Consider the following 25,786-nt stretch of genomic DNA (forward strand, 5'->3'; position numbering starts at 1 on the left):
AATCATGCAAGTGCCATGTCCCTAGGCGCTCATCCAAAAGCCAAGGACTATTCAAGGACCTTAGTCAAAAGATTACAATGTAACTGAAGCCCTAGGATATACTGAATATAAATTATTAATGTATTGATTTTAAGGGTTAGCTAAATTCTTACTAGAGTGCTTTTAGAGTTGAACAGGCTCATGGCATAAGCCTCAGTCATATAAAAACAAGTTGGTAAAATATTATAAAACATGGTAGGGAATAATTTGGTCTTAGTTCTGTGCATACTAGCACTTAATTGATGATTGGTCTCCTGGGGCCCTTTGGCTGTTTTGTTCTACAACAAAACAAAACAAAACCCCACAATTCTTGCTATGTGGTCAGGAGCATTTTCTAGATTGTTCATTTCTACTTCTGTCTTACTATCTCACTCTTTTCATACCAGTATTTTCTCCTCAAAAAAAACCACATTGTCATTTCCTAGCAAATGCCCTCCTGGAATGAGGGAATCCATTATAATGAATTAAACTTGATCCAGGAGTTATCCATACAATTATAATCAGAAGTGCATCAACTCACATATGATTATTTTTACAATTCTTAAATAATTTTACCATTTACAATTGTTGATATACATCGACTTTTTATAAAAGTTACACCCTTCACGCTCCCACCTGAAAAAGAAGCTCTCACTGCACTCACGCCAGCATTCAGTAGTATCCCTTTTTAATCTTTGCTAGTTTCAAAATAACACGCATGCTCATTTGAAAGCAGCATATGGTTATCATGTTAATCGTATTTCTTCGATTTTGAGAGATGCTGAGCAGAGTCTAGCCTTTCTGTCCCTCTTATGTGATTTTTCTGCAGCTGTTCTTTGTCCCGTTTTGGTTGTGTTTGCTGTTGTTCCGGCTCTTGTTGTTGCACAAAAGAAACTAGACAGTGGGAGGGACGGGACAGGGTGGGAGCACCTAAGGTTTTGAACTCCATGCATTTCAACTCTGTGATTGACTCATTCATCCTGCAGACGTTCACTGAACGCCAATACGCGTTAGGCGCTGTTATCCCGGCACTGGAAAACACAGCAGAAAATGGCCCTTCCTCCTACAGAGCCTGCATGCAAGTGCTATTGGCCATATCTATTTATGTTAAGCTATCAATACGCTGCTATCTGTTTTGAATTGGCATTACTTACGTGATGACATCACTCAAAGTACCCCAACCTCAGGGCACAGCCCTGGTTCATGCTGGACACATCCCTAAGATACCTACACACCCACCCTCGTTTTCTTTTTTTTAAGATTTTATTTATTTATTTGACAGACAGAGATCACAAGTAGGCAGAGCAGGCAGGCAGAGAGAGAGGGGGAAGCAGGCTCCCTGCTGAGCAGAGAGCCCGATGCAGGGCTCGATCCCAGGACCCTGAGATCATGACCTGAGCCGAAGGCAGAGGCTTAACCCACTGAGCCACCCAGGCGCCCCTCACCCTCATTTTTTTTAAACCAGCCACCACTCAAGATTCCCCACCCCCTTCCCAAATCTTACACAAATCAGTTACACAGACCTCCAGATTTTACACAAAGCTCCCATAATCCTTCCTCTGCCGAAGCAAACCACTGAGCAAGACCCGTCCTCCAAAAGCGAAGCCTCAGTAGCAGTCAAAGCAGGAGAGAGTCTGTGCTTTACTAATTTGGCAGAAACAGAAAAACAAGTCAGAAACTGGTTTTACTCCAAGGCAGCTGGGGGCGCAGAGTCTGACTATAATAGGCCATAAGGGTCCAGTCCCATCCAAGCACCCCCAAAGAATTCCAGAGCTTCTCATTCAGACCGGACATGCTCTGGGCTCCCCGGTAAGGGGTCACTATGACACTAGGTCTAGGAATCCTCTTGGTCCAGAATCCCTGAATCCCTGAGTTCTCCTCTAAAGAAACAAGGGGTGTGTGTATATGCATGTGTATGTGTATGTATATGTGTCATGTATTTGTATGTATGTGTATGTGTGTATATGTGTATGTGTGTATATGTATGTGTGTGTCTATGTGTATGTGTGTGTATGTGTATGTGTATGTGTGTATATGTGTGTATCTATGTGTATGTGTGTGTGTCTGTGCACGAGCACATGCGTGCATGTGTTCTAACTCCACTTCCTCCATCAATTACAAGATCCCGCCAAGCCCCTGTCAGTTCTTTCTGCCTCTGACATGGCTCCATCCCACCTTCACCCCATGCTCCTTTGACATCTCATATCTGCATCGTGTACGTGAGATGGGGCGTGTATTCTCCGACTCCAGCTGCCTGAGCCCACCCCAACCAACCAACCCGTTCATGCCCACCTCACCGGCTCCTTTGTCCCTTTGCCTCCTCCCGCTGCCTCCGTCACCTAAATCCCCTGCACTGTGGTCCATCCCTTTGTAATGCAGACCTCTCCTCTCTCACCTCTTTCCTTGAACTCTTTGCTCTCCCTGGGAAAGACACCCCCTCGCTGGGCTTTTCTCACTCCCTAAGTTCCATCGGCTCAGGTGGGTGTGTTTGGCCTTCTCTGTGAATCCCAGGGCTGCCTCTAGAAAAATGATCCTCTCCCCATCCCATCTGTGTTTGTCGGCGAGGGCAGCGGTAACTAAGCACGGCAGGCTCTGGAGCTTCGTGGACTGACATTTATTTGCTCACAGCTCTGGAAGGCCGAAAGTCCAAGATGAAGGCGTCAGCAGGGCTGGTGTCTCCTGAGGCGTCTCTCCCTGGCTTGCAGATGCCACCTTCTCCCCAGGTCCTCATGTGGTCTTCCCCCTGTGTCTGTCTGTGTCCTAATCCCCTCTTCCTGTAAGGACACCAGTCCTGTCGGATTCAGGCCCATCCCTACGACCTCATTTAACCTTAATTAACTCTTTAAAGACCCTATCTCCAAATGCACTCACATATCGAGGTGCTGAGGGCTTAGGACTTCAACATATGAATCCGGGGGGGACACAATTCAGCCCGTAACATTATCCATGGCTATGACATTTATCAAGGTGTTTGTACATGGAACCCAGCGTGGCCATAGTCCAGACCTCGCCCCATTCTGTGTGGACTCCCACTCCCTCCCCAGCTCTCCCTGGAGGCCATCTTTGTTCTTGTGAGCCTCCAAACTCCTGGTCTTTGCTCTCACCAGGACTTTTAATCACTCAACTTCTTTATACCTCTAGCATCAGTATAACCCCTCCAGCTGCACTGCCTCCCTGGTGTCTCCAGAATCCACCACCAGTCCTCCATGTCCCCCCTTCCTGTATCACTCCCACCGGTACAGTATTCAGCCTGAAAGGACTCTCTAGCTCTTCTGTTGTTGATGGCCGGGCTCCATTCTGAGCCATTACATTCTGTCAGTGCCCGTGCCAAGCTTTCCTTCTGCCAACGTGTATCATTTCCTCCACCTGCCACTTCTACCCCCCAGTCTTCCCTCTCTCTCAGAGAACTCACCCCCACCTGGTCAGAGGAAGTCCGCCTTCTGACCCCACCCACCAGCCGTCGGACCCATCAGATACCTGCCTTAGAGATTCCTAAAAGAGACACATCTGTTAGAGAGCCCTGGGTCCCTGAGTCATAAGACTGCGTAGAGCCGGAGCCCCCCTAGGCGCCGCGGCAACCCGACACGCCACCAGACCCCTGTGGTGAGAGAGTGGAGAATGTGAGCAGCTGGGGGCCATTCCCCAGCTGCCGTGACGTCAGCTCCCACTTCCTTCAGTTGGGTTCCCGTCCCATCAAACAAGTCCCTCTGTCCTCAAGCTGAGTAGGTTTTTGTTTCTTGCCGCCAAGCCATCCTGACTAAGACACCTTTCAACACAGCTGCTGGATTGTCCCCGCCGCCCACTTTTTCATTCTTTTCCTCCACCGGAATCTGTTTGCCCATTTGTCTCTGTTGCCACAGTCACACCGCACACACAGAGCCTTATTTTTCACTTGAACAAATGCTGCCTGGCCGGGTCCCAAAGAGAACAAGCAGCAACCTCATGACTTAATCACACAACAGGTGAGCCGGTCCGTGCCAGCGTTTACAACAACTTGTCTCAGACCTGCTTGGGTCCTTGGCCAGCGAGAGTTCCCTGACTGCAGACCAGGCTGCTTGCATTAATTTGTGGACGATTCAGATGTTCCCGGCACCCCTGGCCCCGGGGGCAGCAGCGGGGGCGCTCAGCTAGTCCTACGGAGGTAGAGGGGCGGGGGATAAAACGGGTTTGAGTGAACATTCTTCCTCTCAAATCACTTAGAACTTCAGCAGTGAGATTAATGGTTTCCATGGCAACTGATAAGCCCCAGAGCCTCCAGAAGACTGGAGTTTTCTCAGAACTCCTCAGGACAAGAGGACCCTCGAAAATGCTGAGACCTGCCGGGGGGGGCCCGAATTTCTCCTTTCAGCTTGGGTCAAAAAATAAACTCTCTCCTGCCCATTTCGTGACTTTTTGTACAAAAGTCTCTCCTGAGGAAGAGATCCCCTTCTTTCTCTGGGTGGTTTTCTGATTCTACTTTATTCTGTTGTTCCTTAAGGTAAGAAGTTCCTACAGCTTTTCTGGAATTTTATGTCGAGCGCTGCAGCTTGGGGATATGAACGAAGGCTGTTCCAATCGATTTCATTAGTTTCTGTTCCTTCTCTCTCTCTCTCTCTCTCTCTCTCTCTCTCTATCTCTGCCTTCCCTGCCCCCGCCCTTCCCCCAGCCCTCATCTACTTTCAGATAAAACATCAGATATCACGCAGTTTGTGGACTTGAATGCATCCTTTTAGGAATACTTCCCAGTGAAAAGGACACACTCTGGCAGGCATTCAGTCCTAACAAATGGCAGGTACTTTTCCCCTTTGGACAATATGCCCAGCTCCAAGAGCCACAACTCATGTTACCAGGTGACACCCACAGCAGCCATTTCCCCGTGGCCCGTTCTCTGAGGGACCACTATGGGAAATAAAGGCTAGCAGGCCATATGAGAAGGGGTAAACACATGCCCTCTTTGTTAGTTTTCTTGTTTTGTTTCTCGGTTGATTCACAGAAACGGTGGTGACCAAAGGTACAGGAGAGCTGTTATAGCACATTTTCTCATCAATATGAGTAAGAAATAGAGCAATAATTCTGGGAACGTGGTTTGTATTACACCTATTGTGCTTGGCTTCACATGATCACCACCGGGCATTGGCACGACTCAAGGAGGAGAAGCAGCAGGGGGTGGGTAGGTCCCAGGCAAACTTGGTTTGAGTGGCCCATCGCCCACGCATTGGTAGCCGTGAGCTGTGTTAAGATTCCTTGTCCCGGTTTGTAAATCTGTAGATTTTCTTTTCAACTTTATATGCCATCTAGGCTTTCTTCTGTGATATTTAGGATTGCTTTGTTTTGGTTAAATAGTTTGGAGTTTTAATTTTCAGTAACAAGAGATATCTTTGAAATACCTTTATTATTGAAAATCCTGCAGGAAAAATAATTTAGTTATGGTGAGTAAGACAGTTCCTTGCTTTTTTTTTTTTTAACCATCAAAACAGTTCTCTTTTAATTTCGTTTTTGATGACCTGAGGCTTCTTAGGAATGCAGCTATAGCTTTGTTGCAAAACCACAAAATCTCAGTTAACCAGATGTCCTTTCCTGGTTAAGCAAGCATTCGATGTACTATATGTACAGAGGACTGGGCTAGGGGTCAGGACACCTGACAATTAGGGCACTGCAAATATTCCTTGCAGAGACTTTGTTCCTTTTGTTCTAATTCTCTGTATGTCAAGTCACCACCTGCCCTTCTCTTTAGCACACCAAGATCAGCCCACTGGGAGGAAAGGCCGTGGGCAAACGACTGGCCCTGATTTTCAAGCCATGTTTCTTTAGTGGGAAATAATTAATTTCATGGAGAGATAGTTCCAATATATTGTCAACTAAAATATCAGTTTGGAAAACAGTAAAAAAAAAATTATAACAGGGACACCCCAGGATTGGATCAGGGAAGGAGGCTGGGTGACAAAAGGAGAAAGTACAATTGACAGTCGCAATTACCCAGACATGAAGGTGGCTGGAACCGGCACACTGAAGAGGGTGGGAAGTACGCAAATTAATTGGATTTTGATTGGCTGGCTTACAGGTCATTGAGATTTTAATGAAGTTCTTATTAAAAACCCTGTTTGGCCTCAAGCAACCCTCTCATTCACATGCATGGACTAGATTCTACCCACTGCTGTTTAAGAAGGAGTGGCCAATTTATTGTATCCGTCAGGATAGGCAAGGTTATATACCTAACAACCAACCCCATCACCTCTGTTGATTCAGGAGCAAGTTTATTTCTCTCTCCCCCCACTCTCCAGCTCAGGTCAGCTCAGCGAGATCAGCCCAGGAAGCCAGCAGACTGACGGAGGCTCGCCCTCAACCCATGCTTCCATGAACGCCACCATGCTAGGAAAGAAATTTGGTGAATTGTATCATTTTTGTTCACATTTTTTTTTAAGATTTTATTTATTTATTTGACAGAGATCACAAGCAGGCAGAGAGGCCGGGAGAGAAGCAGGCTCCCTGCTGAGCAGAGAGCCGGATGCGGGGCTTGATCCGAGGACCCTGGGATCATGACCTGAGCTGAAGGCAGAGGCTTTAAAACCCACTGAGCCACCCAGGCGCCCCTTTTGTTCACATTTAATTGCCAAAGCAATACCTGTTATATCAATCAGTTTGGTCAGCATGAGTCAGTTCCATAGATAATATTTCAGATACAATTCATTTTCAGGACCTAGGAATTTGATGACTCCATCAAGGGAATGACCCCAGCAAGGTTCTGCCTGTAGTAGACAGTGTCAAGGAACCCTTAGCACTCCATGTTATTATGTCACACACATAGACATATAATGCATAGACATAGTAGATACGCATGTGCGCGTGTGCGTGGGTGTGTGTATGTGTGTGTGTGTGTGTGTGTGTGTGTGTGTGTGTGTGTGTGTGTAGACACATAGGTACACCTGTAAAAACCATAGAAGATTCAGTTAAAATGTTTTTGGACTCTGGATGGACTCTATAAAAGAGTTTTCCGAGGCAGAGTTGAGCAAAAAGAAACAGGGACTTTGGAATCAGTCTTGGCTGTTACTAGCTCTATGATTCCCCAAGAAAAGTTACTTAGCTTCTTAGCCTTAGCATCCTCATATGCAAAATGGATAAGAATATCTACCATGTGGCTATTGTAAAACACCTAGAAGCATAATGGATAGTCAGCAAATGGTAGATGCTATTTAGTTCCTCTTGTTTGAAAAAAAAAAAAAAGTTTTGGGATTCTTTGCCTTGTCTTCTAAAACACGGCATATGTAAACATTCCAACTAATCACATTTCTGATTAAAAGGATGCTGATTAATAAACATTTTGTTTAAAATGTATGTATGCTAGCATCCAAGAATACCTTCTCTGATTTCCTCCTACTGGGGCAACTCTGGCTACACTCTCCCACAATAATCGATTTTATTGAAATGTGGAGGATAGCCGTTCTCCTCTCACCGGCTAAACTCTGGAATAGTGAACAAATTTCAACTTCAAGAGCTATTTATACACTACCCTAAAGCATTTGACTTGGACACAGAGTGTTGAGTCAGATCTTAAGATCAGTCAGCAGTGTGCCAATTTTCTACTTGAAATTGTCTAAGACATTAAAAGATTCTGCATCCCATGGTATGACCCACTAATAATTTCATTTAATTTCAATTAGTACTTGCTTAAAGTGTTAAACCCCCTTCATTCTATCATCCAAGCTGATCCCTCTGTCCCTTATCGCCCCCTCTCCTCTACAATTTGGTAAGCAGTGTGTTTCGATTGCTGATTCCAGTTCAATCAGTCCACGGCTTTGTGGGTGGTAAATGCCTAATTCACAGAGCACATCACCATAATGCACTTACAGGAATATGTATTCCTTGATTCTCAAAATGATACATAAGAAGCAGATGCAAATTGTAAAACCTCCTGCTCTACGTCCGTTATAGTGTTTGCTTTAGTTCCTGAAAACACAAATCTAAATCTAGAATGAGCATCTATCTATCCCAGTCAAGATGCGTGGGATCAACCTGGGGCCAAGGATAATAGGCCCAGACAATCCACCTGCCCGCTATGGGCCATTCTGGATTTCCTCAGTAAGCAGTCCATGGCTGATTTTAGTCTCTGATGTGTTTGTGGACAGGCAGAACAACTGTGAGTTGCATTTCTAGTTTATGAGAGAGATAACAGGAAACATCTCTTTTCTATCCTCAAGTAGTACATTTGTGACTACGATTATCTTCATGTCTATCCAAAAATTCTTATTACATTAAGAAGGAAATGTAGGGGGTGCCTGGGTGGATCAGTTGGCTGGGTGCCTGCCTTCGGCTTAGGTCATGATTCCCAGGTCCTGGGATCGAGCCCTGCATCAGGTTCCCTGCTCAGCGGGGAGCCTGCTTCTTCCTCTCCCTCTGCCTGCCTCTCTGCCTACTTGTGCTCTCTCTCTATCTCTCTGTCAAATAAATAAATAAAAATCTTTGAAAATTTTTAAAAAGAAGGAAATGTCACCTAATCATTGAAACAAAACTGAAAATGATGATGACAATAACATTAATGAGTTCTAACTTCATGTGAGCACGTGGAAATATTCAGTGAGTGTACATTGGCAACATCCAAATTACACCTAATAAGATGGTCAAAGACAAAAAAAAAAAAAAAAAAAAAAAAAAAGATGGTCAAAGACAGAAAGGTAATATAAGATGATTTATTTCTCCTGCTTCATGTGCTTTTTTTCTTTTTCAGTCCCTGACTGTTCCCAACTGGCCAAATCAAGCCATTCTGTTCGTTTGATAATTTTTGATAATGGCTGCCCATGTGGTCCATTGGTCGTTAGTTGGTTTTCTTTGGCTGGTAGGAAATCTTGCAGGTGTGATACGGGGTCCTGTTCCCTCTGCATTCTTGTTGGTCTTCTAGGTGGAGCCAAGGAAGATCCCCACGATAAAGTACGTTCACACTCATTTGCTGACTAGCACCCCTGTGTCTCCTCACCAGATTAGATCTGTGGGCTTGGCAGAGATGTGAGAACGTTTCTTGTCCTGGGTCAGCCGCTCTTTAAAGAACAAAAAAAAGGCCTTAGGCTGGGGCACCTGAGTGGCTCAGTGGTTAAGAGTCTGCCTGTACCTCCGGTCATGATTCCAGGGTCGTGGGATCAAGCCCGGCATCCGGCTCCCTGCTCGGCGGGGAGCCTGCTTCTCCCTCTCCCTCTGCCTGCCTCTCTGCCTACTTGTGCTCTCTCTCTTTCTCTCTGTGTCAAATAAATAAATAAAATCTTAAAAAAGAGAGAGGGAAAAGAGAAATGCCGTAGGCTGGCCGTGGTGTGGGGTGACCCCTCCAGCAAGGGTGAGACTCACCATCTCTTCAGTACCCCCTACCTTCTCTACCCATGGACTGCATCCATGCAACACTGAGCTCACACTGTTCTGTAAAGCTGGATGTTGGAAACTCCCTGCAGGCCTACTGGCGTATAGGATGCCCACCGACTCTCCCCCCATTAAATGACATCCCCAGGGATGCCTGGGTGGCTCAGTTGGTTAAGCCGCTGCCTTCGGCTCAGGTCATGATCCCAGGATCCTGGGATCAAGTCCCACATCGGGCTCCTTGCTCAGCAGGGAGCCTGCTTCTCTCGCTGCCTCTGCCTGCCTCTATGCCTGCTTGTGTGTACTCTCTCTCTGACAAATAAATAAATAAAATCTTTAAAAAATAAATAAATAAATAAATAAATAAATGACATCCCCACTAAATGACAGATCTCATTTAATGAAAGAAGTAAAATATTGTTGACACTTGGGGTACTCTGTAGGAGTCTCTCATGAAAACAGATCTGACTGTAAACTCCTCAGCTGTAAACCGGAATGAGGACTGCCGACCCTGCCTTCTACGAACCAGTGTTCTAAGGATCCAATGAATGAGAAGCTGTCAACCCTGCCCAAAGGACAGCCAGTATTAGGGAGGCTTGAAACATACAATATGCTTCAGCTGACTTTTCAAGCCAAATGTGCTGCGAATATAGAGAAGATCTACGTGGGGGGGGGGTGGGGGTGGGGAGACAAAGTAACAGAATTACAAGATGGAGGCCTCAAGATCCTTTCCTTTGGCATCTGCCTCTCCAGGAGCCGGAAAACTCTGCCTTTGAAAGCGTACAGGGCCAAGGACAACCGAGGAACCTGCCCCCTCCTCTCTCTCTCTGTCCCCCGCCCTCTGCCCTCCCCTCTCCCAACAACACACAGAAACCATCCCAACTTCAGACCTTCCTGTTCTCGGCTTTCCCCTCCTCTCTGCTTTGTAAGAGACCCGAGCAGTGAATCTGCGTCTCCTCACATAGGCAGCCGACAGGTGGTCCACGGGTGAGCGGGACAGCCGGCAGGAGAGAAGAACATTCCCTGCAAATCATCAAAGAAGAATTGGGAGCGATTCTCCATATCGCCTTCCATCCACAGTCCCCACAAGGTCCTACTGTGATGTTCCCGTCCTTGGGGCCAGTCTGGATTCTTCAGGAACTTCGGGAACCAACAAGGCACACGCGTCTGGTACTCGGCCAGGTACAGGGACCATATGGCATGGACAACCCACCTTCCTCTTCTGTCCTGTGCTTTAACCCCCAGCACCGCTGAAGAGTTTGAAGCCATGGCCTCTGGGCCATGGGGAAGATGAGCACATTTCCATCCTACCACTCCTTACCCAAGAAGAGGGCTTGACTCTAAGTAATATCGTCATTCTCTTCCCTGTTGTATGTTGTTCTCTTTGGGCATGTAAGATAGGACTCAGACCCATGCATCCTACAGTAAAATGTAGGTGACTCACCAATAGCCAAGAATAGGTGTTTATGCCTAAATGCTGATCCCCGATGAATTTATAGACCCCCATTCCTAAAACATCAGCCCAAAGAGGGAATAAACTTTACAGAAAGAACATGACACATAAAATGGGTCCCTGCCCAGAAGAGCTTACACACTAACACATATACGGGCAGGAGCGAAACATGTTTTTCCCATACGGCATGTCGTTGAGATCTCGCTCTTAATGGTATAAATCTTCGTAAATCCTCCAGATTGAAAGATGAATTGAGGGGAGCTGGTGTGTATACCAGGAGGCATTTCAGGCTGCCTGTGGATAATGTGACAAGCCCAGAGATTCATGCTCCAAGTAACCGCATGGAGGGTCCTCCCAGAGGGGCAGGTGCTGCTGCTGTGAAGGATGTCCCCTTGGACTGTCCTCTCTGAGAACCACTAAGCCTGGGCAGCCACCTGGCCCGGCCGGCCCACAGCCCACCTCCACGTATCTTCCTTTTCTAAGAAGAGCATGCCAGACATGAGTTCTGTTGAGACCAGGCTTGAGTTAAGATTATGTTCGCAGCACCCAACACCAAACTGGGCACACAGAGTGAATATGCTCAGTGATTCTGTGTTGCATGAGGAAATAAATTAACTAATGCACCTGCAGAAAACAGCCCTCCGCAGAGAACTTCCCTTACAGGACCAACATGAGATGCATCCTTGGTCACCTTTATAAATGACTGTCTTTCCAACGGCACACTCAACACGTGTGATCACTGAGTTGTTGCTGGTCAAGCGGAAAGAATCTTAGATACCTGCCAGTCTGTCCATTTCCTCTTCCACGGAAGAAACCTGATGGATTTCACCAAGCAGGGAACGTCTTCATTGTTTGCCAGAAAAGGACCTTAGTGACCTGAAGGCAAACAATGTCCACAAGCCAGCGTAAGGACCACAGAAAGTCTGGCCGGGCTTTTGGTGGTCTTCGGTATACAGGTCTTTGGGTTGTAAATCCCTGTCTTGTGGTAAATTCTGTGAGGTTGGAGAGTATATTCATAGGTGAGAAAGAGATCAGTTTGGATTTGGAGGGGGCAGTTATAAAGATACACCTAGCATCAAGCAATTCTTTTAAATTCCTTTCACTTTTTAAAAAAGATTTATGTATTTTAGAGAGAGAAAGAGATTGAGGAGGGGCGGAGGAGAGGGAGAGAAAGAGAAGCAGTCTCCTCACTGAGTGTGGAGCCCTACGTGGGGCTCAATCTCATGACCCTGAGATCATGACCTGAGCTGAAGTCAAGAGTCAGTCACTTAACCAACTGAGCCACCCAGATGCCCATAAATTTCCTTTAAGCTTAACATTCACTGAGTAGCTCTTATGTGTAACGTGCTCTGTTAGGGACTCCAGAGGGATCCAAGGGCGAATTCAATATCCTTGCCCCCAGAGGCTCTTGATTTCATGAGAGCACAGACAAGAAGGTACAAATGATCCCAATATACCCTGACACAGGGTGGACTGGGGCACCCACTATAACAGAGGAACAAGGCTCAGAGAGCAAACAAAGCAGAGGGATGGGGGCCCAACAGGTAGAGAGGGAAGACATCACTGGGCTTGAAGGGTGGATGGAAATTCAACAGGCAAATGGAAGAAACCAAAGGGACTGCACATGAAGGAATTAGCTAAAGCAACGGATGGAGGGAAGTATTTTTTTTTAAGATTTTATTTATTTATTTGACACAGAGAGAAACAGTGAGAGAGGGAACACAAGCAGGGGGAGTGGGAGAGGGAGAAGCAGGCTTCCTGCAGAGCAGGGAGCCCAATGCGGGGCTCGATCCCGGGATCCCAGGGATCACTACCTGAGCTGAAGACAGATGTTTAACGACCGAGCCACCCAGGTGCCCCAGATGGGAGTATTTTTTTTTTTATTTTGCGCCAACTGTGTGTTGGACACTTTAAAGTAGAAGCACTTATTACTCATTGCTAGTCGGGGAATTAGGTTCTTCCATTTTGTTTTCCTTGGGAAGATTAATAACAAGCCAAGTGAGGGTCAAGATTATATAACAATATGGGGCAAAGCCAGGATTTAAACCCCCGAGTGGCTGACTCCACTGTCAGTGATTTCTGTACCTCAAGAGGCCACCTCCCAGGGAGGAGGGAGACAGCGGGTGTATTCCGGGGACATCAGCTCAGCATGGCTGGTTTCTGGAGACCAGGGGAGGAATCCCGCTTGAGGGAGTGAAGGAAATGATAAAGGGGGGAGGCAGGCAGACGGAGGACAGACTCGGGGCTTTGTGACTGCTCCTTCCTTAAGGCGGAAGAAATTAGGATGAGTCTCAAGACTCAGGGCGGAGCGGAAATGGGGGTTCAAGTTAGTAGATGTGATCGCGGAGCAAGATGGCAAAGAAAAAAGATGACACAGTGAGAGGCACAGGTGGAACGCTTAGCCTTGGAAAGAATAAAAACCGGTTCTTCCCCAGAGCCTGGGGGGAGGGGGAAGAGAGGGAGACAGGATCTCTGCTAAAAGGCAGAAGGGAAGAATGAGGTCCTGGCAGCACGCAGGGCTGGATTTCTCAGCCAGTCCTGGGGACGAGGTCGGTCCCGGGGAGGCGAGGCGGGCAGGGTCAGGCAGGGCTGGAGCCGAGTGGAAAAGATTCGGAGCAGCTGTCGTGGCAATCTGATAGGGAGCTAAAAATGGAGCTCAAGGAAGATGGCCGAGGGCACAGAGTCCGACAGCAGCAATGGGCCGTGGGTCTGGTTACTTGGAGAGCTTGGACTCTCCTCCACAGAATGCAGGAGTCTGGGATCAGGAGGAGATGAGAAGACGCACCAGAAGGGCAGGTGGGGAAGGGAATGGGGTGCGTGTGAGAACTTGGCCAAAATGGTTCCTGGGCCACCGAGGAATCCAAAGGCAACAGGGAAGAAGGGAACAGATGCCCCCAGAGTGGGTCCAACATGCCCCAAAAGGGGGAGGGTTCCGGGGACCCCGGTGCCGGCCAAGAAGAGGTTCAGCAGGAGGGAGGGAGTGGGACCATGGGAGGACACGGGTCGTGGAGACAGAGGGCATTTCGGAGATGCAGACTCCAAAGGTCGAGCCTCCTGAGGGGTGAGGAGGTCCAGGGTGTGGTTGAGCACTGCGGAGAGAGATGCAGGCCCCCAGGAGGTGAGGGAAAAGGATGACCAAGGGATGCCCCGAAAGCTCGGCAGGGAGGCAGCAGGAGGAGGACCGGGAGGGAGCCAGGTGCTGACACCATCTGCCAAGTGCCCAGCAAGGGAATGGCAGAATGCCTGCTGGACACGTTCAAAAGGGCGAACGTGGAGTCACCTTAGGAAAAGGGAAGCTCAGCTTGATTTCTAGTGAAATAGTGTCCCAACGAGTGCTGTTTCCCACATCACCCCGAAAAAGGTACGGCTTGTAAAAGAGGCTTCGCAGGCGTCTCTCAAAACAGATGAGGTACCATAGGAAACCGCACAGCGAGGAAGGAGGTGGGGGGCAGGGAAAGGGGGGTGCAGTGCCAAGGAACAGTACCCTGGGAGCCACGGCAGGGGGGCGGGGGTGGACGCAAAGCTGAGTTTCAGAATGAGAAGTCACCCACTCGTCTGACACTCTGCCTTAAATAAAGCCAACCTCGCCATCTCTCTGGAGTCCGGAGCTCGACCCAAAGGGCGCGGAGGCAGATAAGCCGTATTCACAGTGGACATCCCAGACCCAGACCCTCCCACCCCCGTGGCTGGCTTCTTCATCAACTTCAACCCCAGCTTCACCTCCTTGACTTGAAAACAGGTTTGACCCCACCTGGCTTCCCCTTGGTCCTCTCTTCAACACAGCTTTAGACTCCCCTAGGACGTCCACACCAACCCTGCCCGTCCTCACCGGCTGCGAGAGAACGTCCGATAATGGCTAGCATTTGGTAAGTGCTCCGGACGTGCCTGGCATGGCTCAAGGAGGCCCTGAGGGTCATTTAGTTCCATCGTGATTCCTTTTCTAACATTTCCCCCAGAAACTGTCCCACTGCTGCTTGAATACCTCCAGAGTCCGGGAACTCACTCCCCATGATACGGTCCATCTTGCTGCTAAATGGCTCTGTTGGAAACATTCCCTTCCTGAATCCATGTTCTCTCCTTCACAGTCCGGCAAAACAAACCACATTCCTTTTCCATCTGATAGGAATCTGGAGACATCCGTCATATTCCAACAAAGCCTCCTCCTTTTCAGGAGAAATAGCTCCAATTCTGTATATCTCTTCTCAGGTTCCCGCACCGAACTGCCCACTCTGCACAGAATGTGGTCCCCAACAGCAGCAATGGCAAACATAAAATGCCAGCTCTGTGCAGCCGCTGTCTAAACCCTCCGTGCATATAACCTCACTGAATCCTCACACCAGTACCGTGTGCTGTTGTTGCTACTGTTATTATTCCCACTATACAGATGAGGAGACTGAGGCCGAGAGCAGTCCATAACTTGCCCCAGGCTGGTTCCGGCAGCAGCAGAGCCAATAGTCAAGTCTGGGCCATTGGATGTGCTCATAACCCCACGCCAGCAACTCTCAAACTTGGGTCCCATTGGAATCACCCTGGGAAGTTCTAAAAACTCCTGAGCCTGGGATCCGGCCGTAAAGATTCTGCTGTTATTGGGCCATGGGTTATCTGGGCATCTGACCTTTTCAAAGGTGCCCAGTGATGCCAGCGAGCAGCCGGGCTTGACGACTGTCCGCGGTGACACCACAGCACCCCGGGGCAGTCTGGCCACTGCAGGGTAGACTCAGATGAGAGGGGAATGATGGAAATTTCCAAGCTCCCCTCTTGAAGGATAACACAGGGACAGGCCCAGACGTGGGTGACAGGAGCCAGCCTTGCAGGAAGGCTAAGTAAACAGTCACTCAGCTGGTGTGAGTTTGGAGGAACTGGGAGGCCCTCCTTCTCAAAAACAAAAACAAACAAAAAAAAAAGACAAGCGAAAGAAGGCACAAAAACCTCTCCTGACAGGACACTTGGCTACAGGGGCTTCTTCTGGGAAGGACTTTGACCACTGATGAAGCCCACCTTGGGCACAGAGCCATCATTTTCTCAAAGCGACAGCTTCCTCCGAGGTTGCCAACAGCCCAACCCCGGACCTCCCTTCAAGAGCTGGAGGCTAGAGAGGGGCTGCCCGTCCTTCCTGCCCCCTACCCTCCTGCACTGACGTCATGAATTTGTTCGAGAAAGCGCTGGGACTGCGGACCCCGCAGCCTCCGGGCCCCTGCCTCCTGGGGGTTCACGGGACACTCTGCACTGGGGCTCTCCTGGCCCTCTGCTCTTGGCTTTCCTGTCCCTCCCCGGGTACTCTCTGCTGACCCTAAACCCGGATCATTGCTTTTAAAGCATGAGGGGGTTTCATTGGTTAAAGACTGGCCTCCAGATGTTCTCTGGTTGTTGCTGGAAACTTCCATGTCTTTCAGTTCCTTGGACTTGCTCTTGGCGGTATGGGCCACAGCGTGAGGGCACAGGATGGGGGCCTGAACCCTGATCTGCATACAGGGGTGTGGCTGCCCTTTTCCTCCCTTCCAGCTGCCTTCCCCCCTCCTCCCAGAGCCAGCCCTGCAAACCCCAGACACCCATGGCAACCTGAGTGTGAATAAAAGAGAAACTACCCTCACCCTCGAGCCCTATTAATATTTAATGCAAACATCTGAATGCAAATTGACTCCCCCTTCTGTTTTATTCCTTTTCCTCCACATCTCTCTCTAACGTGGACTGCCTTTCTTGCAGACAGGGCGAGGTGAGGTGCTTCCCTCTGCCAGAAACGGGGAGACCCACCACTGCAGAGAGCAGCGTTGAGACAGGACTGAGTATGGTTGGAGCAGATCTGAGAGCTCCAGACTCCATATTTTTAGAATATTTCCCAATGAGAGTGCATCTCAGGGACATTGACTCTCTGTGGAGGTCACAGTGACTTCTGGGAGTCTTGACCCCGGTGAGGAATTATGCAAACAGGGATAGAATATTAGTAGCCTGGAAGACCCTAAAAATAATCTGCCCCCAAACCTGCAAATCCTCTTTTTCTACCGCTAAGAAACAGCAGATGGTTCAGCGGACAGCTTTGTTCCCAGCCTTCCACAGTCTATGAACCAGGCTATTTCCTGGTCTGTGTTGCAAGACTGAGAGGTTCACAGGGCTTAAAAGGGGGGTATTAAATTTTTAAAGGAGCGCAAGAAAGGCAAATGTTGATATAGACATATTTAATTGCTTGGGATGGCAAAAAAATGAGTAGGTGCTTGAAGAATAAGAAAATTGAACAGATGTGGAGTATATTAATGAATTACTTTAATTTCTTGGGACTGGCTAGAGGCAATATTTTTGCAGAGATGGAAATGACAACAAAGAAGTAGCTCCAGGCTACTCTTTTTTTTTTTCTTTTTTAAGATTTTATTTATTTATTTTTCAGAGAGGGAGAGTGCTCACTCACAAGCGGTGGGAGTGGCAGGCAGAGGGAGAATCTGGCTCCCTGCTGAGCAAGGAGCCTGACATGGGACTTGATCCCAGCACCCTGGGATCACCACCTGAGCTGAAGGCAGACACTTAACGGACTGAGCCACCCAGGCATCCCAAGCCTGTTGACTCTTGATGCGTTGTTTTTGTGCATCTCTCTGGGCCTATACTTACACCTGCACGCAGACACAGATCTGGGAGCTGAAAGTAGATCCTCTCTCATGGGACGGCTGTGTGTTTGAAGAAACGGTGGACCTACGCAACAGGGGCCAGAGACCAGATCTGTTAACGGAGTTCTTCCTATATCCTCCCGAAACATCTATGGGGACAAAGATGTAATAATTCTTTGGGAATGGCTTTCTAGGTTTACAGCGGATGGGTACCCAGAGCAAAGAGATTTAGCCAGACAGGCACATGGCACACCCAAGGTCACACAATGAGTCAGCGAAGTAAGCCATGCAGAGGATCCCCTCCCGCTGACCGCTCTCCCCAGCGCAGGTAGTCACGTGTTCATGCATTCATGGCAGGTGCTGATTACCCACGGGCACGAGCCTGGGATTCTGGTGGAGGACCTCACCTTCCAAAGGTCCCTCAGAAGGGTTCCCCAGCAACATCAAGCTAGGAAAACAAAACCAGGCAAAGAGAGAAAGCCAGGAGAAGGACAAAATGAGGCAGAGATCCAGAGGTGATTCTCAGGTTGCTGGATCTAGAGGCTCATTTTTAAATTAGAAAAGATAATCGGTAACCAAGGCGATTTATGCAAATAGGAACTGAAGGTACATTCTTGATACTTTTTTAATGGGAAGTGAGGGAGGGGAAAATAAAACCAAAACACCCCGACTTATTAACCATAGTAGAAGGGATTTGGGGCTGACATGTGCAAAATACGGGCATGTCCGTGGAAAGGAAAGGATGTCTGAAAAAGGAGGCTATCTAATGGCATCAGCGAGAATAGGTGATATTTCCTTCCACTGGAGGCTCCTTGTACAGCGAGACCCAGCTGACAGGGTGCCTAACTCAAGCTCTGAGAATCATGGAAACAGCAGATGCCAATCTTTGGTGAGGACCTCTTTCCCCTGTGGTGTCGTGGAATCACACCAGGTTGCCAGACATTACTTGAAATTCTACATTATCAAGGTCCTGCGTCACCTCCATTGGTCGTTGTGAGGAATTCATGACATCGGAAGAATTCAAGGAGAATTTTAAGTTTCTCACGTGAAGATGGTATGAGAACTACACGACGATAATCAGAAAAATAATTGTGGCTGGGAAGAAAAGGGGCGGGAATCGTACATGGTTTGAAATTCTTTTCCACCCGGTGATATTTACATCAGGAACACGAAAGGTATCTTTTGGGAATGCCTATTCTAAAAAAGGAAAATTCAGCCAGTTCTTTTGGCCAATAGAGACGTGCGGAAGATTCTGGGATTCTCAGCCTGAGGGCCAGCACTCTATCAGAGTTGTGACAGAATCTGCAGGCAGGGTGGGTGACAAAGAACATGTAATTGGCATGGGGCGCCTGGGTGGCTCAGTGGGTTAAAGCCTCTGCCTTCGGCTCATGTCATGATCTCGGGATCCTGGGATCGAGCCCTGCATTGGGCTCTTTGCCTAGCAGGGAGCTTGCTTCCCCCTCTCTGCCTGCCTCTCTGCCTGCTTGTGATCTCTCTCTCTGTCAAATAAGTAAATAAAATTAAAAAAAAAAAAAAAAAGAACATGTAATTGGCACATTTGTCAACAGCAGATATGATTTTTTTGTTTTTGTTTTTTGTTTTCTTAACAGCAGGTATGTTTTAAAAGGTTAAAAAAAAAAAAAAGCGAACAAATAATCCCACTGATTAACTGGCTATTTAGAGCGTGATCAAGCCCAGCAGAGTTCCCATCTGATGGGAAATCTCAGGTCCCTCCCAGACCCAGAGCAGCAGAAGCTGGGTTTTATCCAGAACCCCAGGTGATTCATATACACATGGAAATTTGACAAACTTTGAAGACCGTTTGCTGTGTGTCGGCCAACAAATTCCTCCCAAAGCCCACTACGGGGTATTGGAAAAGGAGTTTCGTTACCAACTAGGATATGGGAGGGTTGGGGAAGAGGAGGGGCAGCTGACAAAAGTCAAGGGGCTTTTCCCAGCAAAGCCTCCTAAAATAAGCTGCCATCCTCCTTTTTTTTAATATTCTGTACTGTCCTAACTATTCTAGGTATTTTGCATTACCATGTGTGACAAATTCAATCAGAACTTTGCTATTTTCTCTTAAATTCTGGGATGTGACACTTGGCCAGGGTTTCTTAGCTATTGTGAAGGTACACGTCTTTAATCTCTCCCTCCATAGGACCCATCTACACTTTGTAACAAATTTATAATCAGCAGGATTGGCTTTTGTCACTTGTTATCCTGTGACTCCATTTACATGTGCAAACAGAGCCCACCTGAGAATCCTACCGTGGCTGTGTAATGGCACATTCTGGCCGGCTCGCTGGACTCCTGTCCGACTTGGGGGCATTTCTAACCCCCCACTATTACAAATGTTGCTGTGAATTGCCGTGCACATTACTGACTTTCCCCCTTTCACGTGATTTCCCTGGGGATACATTCCCAAACAGATAAGGCCTGGTTCCTGATTTCAAGGATCTTTCATGAGAGCGTGGGACCCACCCGAGCGGGGTCATACAGTTAGGCAGGGGCTGGACAGGGGAGGGCAAAATACTGGACACTCTGCCCTCGAGGTGCATGACCCTCTCCTCTCTTCCCTGCCCTGAACTCCAGCCTGCTGGCCTTTTGGAACCCTGTGCTTGGCTCCTGGCTTCCATGGTGCTGATGAGTGGGAGGCTCCAGTGGGAGACAGGAGAATGAGGAGAGGAAGGACACCCTCCGTGCCAGGCCATGGGGTGTCAGCTTTTTGGCTCCCCTACCAAAGCTTCTGTCAGGAGTCTTCTTTGTACCCCAGGAACCCCTTCTTTTCCTTTTCCCTTCAGGCTGAGAGCCAGCTGTGGTTTCCCTCATGCTAGCCCCGAGCGCTGTGCCTTTCCCTATTGGTTTGCGGTCACCTTGCCTACCCCTTTGTAAATGGTCTGTCGCTGCGTTCTCCTCAATGATGTGTTTAGGCCGCACCTTCTGTTTGCTGCCAGGAGCCTAAGCAGTATTTCCAGAGTGCTGCGGGACCACTGACAAGGGACTCGAACCAGTGGGAGGTGGGGGTATGGCAGACTTGCCAGAAATGTCTGCTAAGCTGGAACCTAAAAGGCAAGGATAAGTTACTGAGGCAGAGGGGCAAGGGGGAGGGGGCGGAAGACACAGCAAGTACAAAACAGAGAGAGTAAGGTGAACCTGTGCCCTCCAGACCCTCCTAGAGATTCAGGATGGTTGAGGCATGGGAAGACAGGCAGTGGGGGAGGAAGGTGGTCTCAAATGCTTCCGTAAATTAGGCCACATCTATAAGAGCTTCATGTAGCTCCTCAAAGTTATGCTCAGAGACTTTTTAATGACCTAATTCCCATTCATTCATCAAATAAGGTCCTTGTGTATCTGCCAGGCATTGTGCTAGGTACTAGAGTTCCTGATCACATACCTTAATCACACAAGAAAATGCCGACAACAAAGAAGGCAAAATAATTGCTTATCTATATAGATGCTATATGATCTCAAATCATGGGGGGAAAAAAAACAGGAGAAAATACATGAAAATGTCGATTAGAGTTATCTTGAAGGGATGGAATTATTAGTTGTTCTTATTTTTTTCTTTATATTTTTCTTTTTCTTCCAGGTCAGCTTTATTTCCTCCAGGTCAGATTTTTTTTTTTTTATCAACATTATGTTTTCTTTCTAAGATAAAAATTATTTTTAAAATAATGATTTTAAAAAAATAAAATTTTAAAATGAGTTATTTTTAAAATTTTGTCTTAAGATGATTCTTCCTTTGTAAAAGATGAAAGCAACTAATAAGAATTGGGAAATATGTTGTGTGTCTTATTCCGTAGTTTTTACCCAGCTTATTATTCACAGGTGTCTATCAAATTCTGTCTTTAAGACCAACTAAGGAAACAAGTTCTTGGGTCTTTAACAAGGAGTGGTAAGCCAAGGGGATTACACGGGACCACCCACATCTGCTTCTCAAGCTCCATTTCCTACTACCTTCACCTGGGCTGGCCTATGACTTCAGATGGGTTTATATCCGGATGCTGCTGTCTGCTGCACAGGTTTCTACCCAAAGCCTGGTGAGGGATCTCACGGGCTTCCACTCTCAACCCCACCCTTGTCTTTCAGGCTCACATTGACATTTGGATTGATGACAGCTGGTAATCTGCTCTCCTCACCCTGCTTTTACTTCCTGGACTCTACCTGAGTGCTCCCCCATCTCCTTCAGAAATGACATGCTCACCTCCACCCCTCATTGTAAGGCCCCAGTTTCTGTCATGCTGTGCCCTGCCCCATGGTGTATAAATGACATCTTCAAGCTGACACCCTCCAGGGCCTCCAGAGGATATAACAGGTTACCCAACTTTGACTTCCATTGTGAACTGTGGAATTTTCATTGCCAGCTGATAGCAACAATTTTTAAAGTGGGGCTCTTAAAAGAACAATCTGATGGTTGGAGGGGGGTGGGTGAAATAGGTGATGGGGATTAAGGAGTGCACTTGTCATAATGACCACAGGGTGATGTATGGAGGTGCTGAATCACTCTACTGTACACCTGAAACTAATCTAACACTGTGTGTTAACTAACTGGAATTAAAATAAAAATTTTAAAAATCAAAAAAATTAAGGTAAGAAAAATAGAGTGGGGCTCTTAAAGAGATTAATCTAGAGAGGAGCAAATATTGTTAATATTACTAATATTGGAGAAAAACAGACAGTTGCTAAAATTCGGGAGCTAATCCTAATTTTTTAAAGTAGGATAAAAACCTACTTACCAAGATCCAACAACAAACATTGAAAACAATGAAATACCCAAGCTACTCCATTCAAATCTGGACTAAGACATACACATGCTTCCCTCCTCAAAATTATTCAATTTACTTTTACAAGTTCTCACTAATGTAATAAAACAAGAAAATTAACTAAAGAGTATAACTTTTAGAAGAAATAAGAATATATATAATGACTGTACACCTAGAAGACAGAGTCGATTTTTAAAACCTACTCTAAGTACTAGAATTTGACAATGTAACTACATATAATACATACACAAAATTCAAAGTTCTTAATTATGCTAGCAATAACCAGTTTAAAATGGAAATGGAGTTGCAGGATATAAGATTAATATACAAAATCAATCACTTGCCTATCTATCAGCAATGAGTAAGTGGAATTTGTAATTAAAAGCACAGCACCATTTATATTAGTACCCCAAATGAAATACCTAGGTGTGAATCTAACAAAATATATGTAAGATCTGTATGAGGAAAACTGCAAAACTGCAAAACTCTGATGAACAAAATCAAAGAAGAACTAAATAAATGGAACCATATCCCATGCTCATAAATAGGAAGACTCAGTATTATTAAAAGGTTAGTTCTTCCCAATTTGCTCTATAGATTCAATACAATTCCAATTAAAATCCTAGTAAATTTATTTTGTGCATAACCAAAGAGGTTCTAAAATATGTGTGAAGAAGCAAAAGATCCAGAATATTAAAGGAAGAGAACATGGAGGACTGATACTTCCCAACTTCAAGACTTCCTATAAAACTATAGGAATCAGGACAGTGTAGCACTGGCAAAAGAATAGACAAATAGATCAACAGAATAGAGAGCCCAGAAATAGATCCACATAAATACCATCAGCTGACTTTTGACAAAGGAGCAAAGCCAATACAATGGAACAATGATAGTCTTTTCAACAAATGGTCCTGGACCAATTAGACATCCACAGGCAAAAAAAAAAAAAAAAAAAAAAGAGTCTAGACACAGACCTTAAACCCCTCACAAAAACAAACTCAAAATAGATCCCAGACAAATATAAAATGCAAAACCATAAAACTCCTAAAAGATCATATAAAACTAGATGCCCTTGAACATGGTTGGATGACTTTTTAGATACAACACCAAAGGCATGATCCATGAAAGAAAGAATTGATACACTAGACTTTATTAAATTTAAATTTTTCTGGCTCTGCAAAAGAGTTTCAGGAGAATGAGAAAAGAAGACACAGACTGGGAACAAATACTTTCTAAAGACATATCTAACAAAGGACTCTTATCCAAAATATACAAAGAACTCTTAAAACTCAACAACAAGAAAACAAACAACCTAGTTTAAAAATGGGTCAGAGACCTTAAAAGACACTTTACCGGAGCGCCTGGGTGGCTCAGTGGGTTAAAGCCTCTGCCTTCGGCTCAGGTCATGATCTCAGGGTCCTGGGATTGAGCCCCAAATCGGACTCTGCTCAATGGAGAGCCTGCTCCCCACCCCCAACGCCCGCCTGCCTCTCTACCTACTTGTGATCTCTCTCTCTCTGTCAAATAAATAAATAAAATCTTCAAAATCAATTAATTAATTAATTAAATTAAAAAATAAAATAAAATAAAATTAATAATAATAATAAAAGACACTCTACGAAGAAAGATAGCTAGATGGCTAATAAGCATATGAAAACGTGTTTCAAGTTTTGTCAATAGGGAAATGTCAATCAAATCAAAACAATGACCTACTAGACTGGTCGAAATTCAGAACTTCGACAGTACCCAGTGCTGGTGAGGATGTGGAGCAAGAATTCTCACTCATTGCAGGTAGGAATGCAAAATAATACACCCACGTTGGAAGACATCTCAGCAGTTTCTTACAGAAGTAAACATACTCTCACCATATGATCCAGCAATTACACTCCTTGATATTTACCCAAATGAGTTGAGAACATATGTCTACACAAAAACCTGCCCATGGATGTTTACAGCATAACATTTATATAAATAAATATAACATATAAATAAATATAAAAATAAATGTATATGAATAACATATATATATATAAATAAGCATTTATGTTTATTCATAATTGTCAAAACTTGGAAGCAATAAAATGTCCTTTGGTAGGTGAGTGGGTAAATTAACTCTGGTCCCTCCGGACAATGCAATATTGTTCAGCACTAAAACAAAAAGATATCAAGCCATGAAAAGATGGAGAAACCTTGGATGCATGTTACTAAATGAAAGAAGCTTATCTGAAAAGGCTACATCTTCTAGGATGCCAACCCTATGGTATTCTGGAAAGATATCGCTGGAAACAGTAGTACTAGAAATGGTAAAAAGATCAGTAGTTGCCAGGTAGGGCAGAGATGAGTAGGCAGAGCACAGAAGATTTTTAGGGCAGTGAAAATACTCTGTATGGCACTATAATGATGAATCCATGTCATTGCACTTTTGCCCAAACCCACAGAATATACAACACCAGGAGTGAACCCTAACGTCAGCTATGGATTTTGGGTGGCGATGATGGGTCAATGCAGGTTCACCATTTGTAACAGAAGTCCCACTCTGATGGGGGATGTTGATCATGGAGGAGGCTGGGCAGGTGTGGGGGCAGAGTATATGGGTAATCTCCGTGCCTTCCTTTCAATCTTGCTATGAACCTAAAACGGCTCTAAAATAAATAAATATATAAAGTCTTAAGGAAATGCAAAAACCACCTTAATCATAACAGAGAAGAAAACACAAGACATCTTTAAATAAAAGTAACAAGAAACACATGCAACTCAAACTAAGTAAGCTACAGAATTTTATTGAAAGACATAAAACAAAATGATCCTAGACGGGAAAACAATGAAATAATATGTATCTTCCACAATTAGTACAGTGATTTATTAAGAATACCCATCAGAACACCAAGAAAATGTTTACATGCTAGATAAGATCATCTTAACATTTCTGTGGAAGAATACATGTGCAAAAATTGCCAAAACTTGTTTGAAATAAATGGTAAAGGGAGCTTATCCTTCCATGTATTAAAACTGATGATTAAAGCTATTACAGACACTGTAGAATTTGCACAGGAACAGATAAATAGATCAATGAAAGAGAATAGAGGGCGCTTGGGTGGCTCAGTCAGTTAAGCATCTGCCTTCGGCTCGGGTCATGATCCCAGGGTCCTGGGATAGAGTTCTTCATAGGACCCCTGCTCAATGGGAAGTCTACTTCTCTCTCACCCTCTGCCCCTCCTCCCACCCCCAACTAGTGCACTCATGCACTCTCTCTCTCTTGCATGCATGCAAAAATAAATAAATAGGGGTGCCTGGGTGGCTCAGTAGGTTAAAGCCTCTGCCTTCGGCTCAGGTCATGATCCCAGGGTCCTGGGATCGAGCCCCACATCGGGCTCTAATTTATTTATTTATTTATTAAGATTTTTATTTATTTTTTTAAAATGAAAGAGAACAGAAAGCCTAGAAGCAGAGTCAAGGAGTGTATGGGAACTTATATGATAAAGAAATTACATCAATTCAAATGGGGGGCCGGGGTGGGGAATGGATTATTTCATAAATTATGTTGGCCTAACTGTAATGCATCTAGAAAACAATTTAATTAGATGCCCCTTTCTGCATACCATCTTAAAAAATAAATTCCGAGGGGCACCTGGGTGGCTCAGTGG

This window comes from Martes martes, assembly GCF_963455335.1.
Source record: "Martes martes genome assembly, chromosome: 6".
NCBI lineage: Eukaryota > Metazoa > Chordata > Mammalia > Carnivora > Mustelidae > Martes > Martes martes.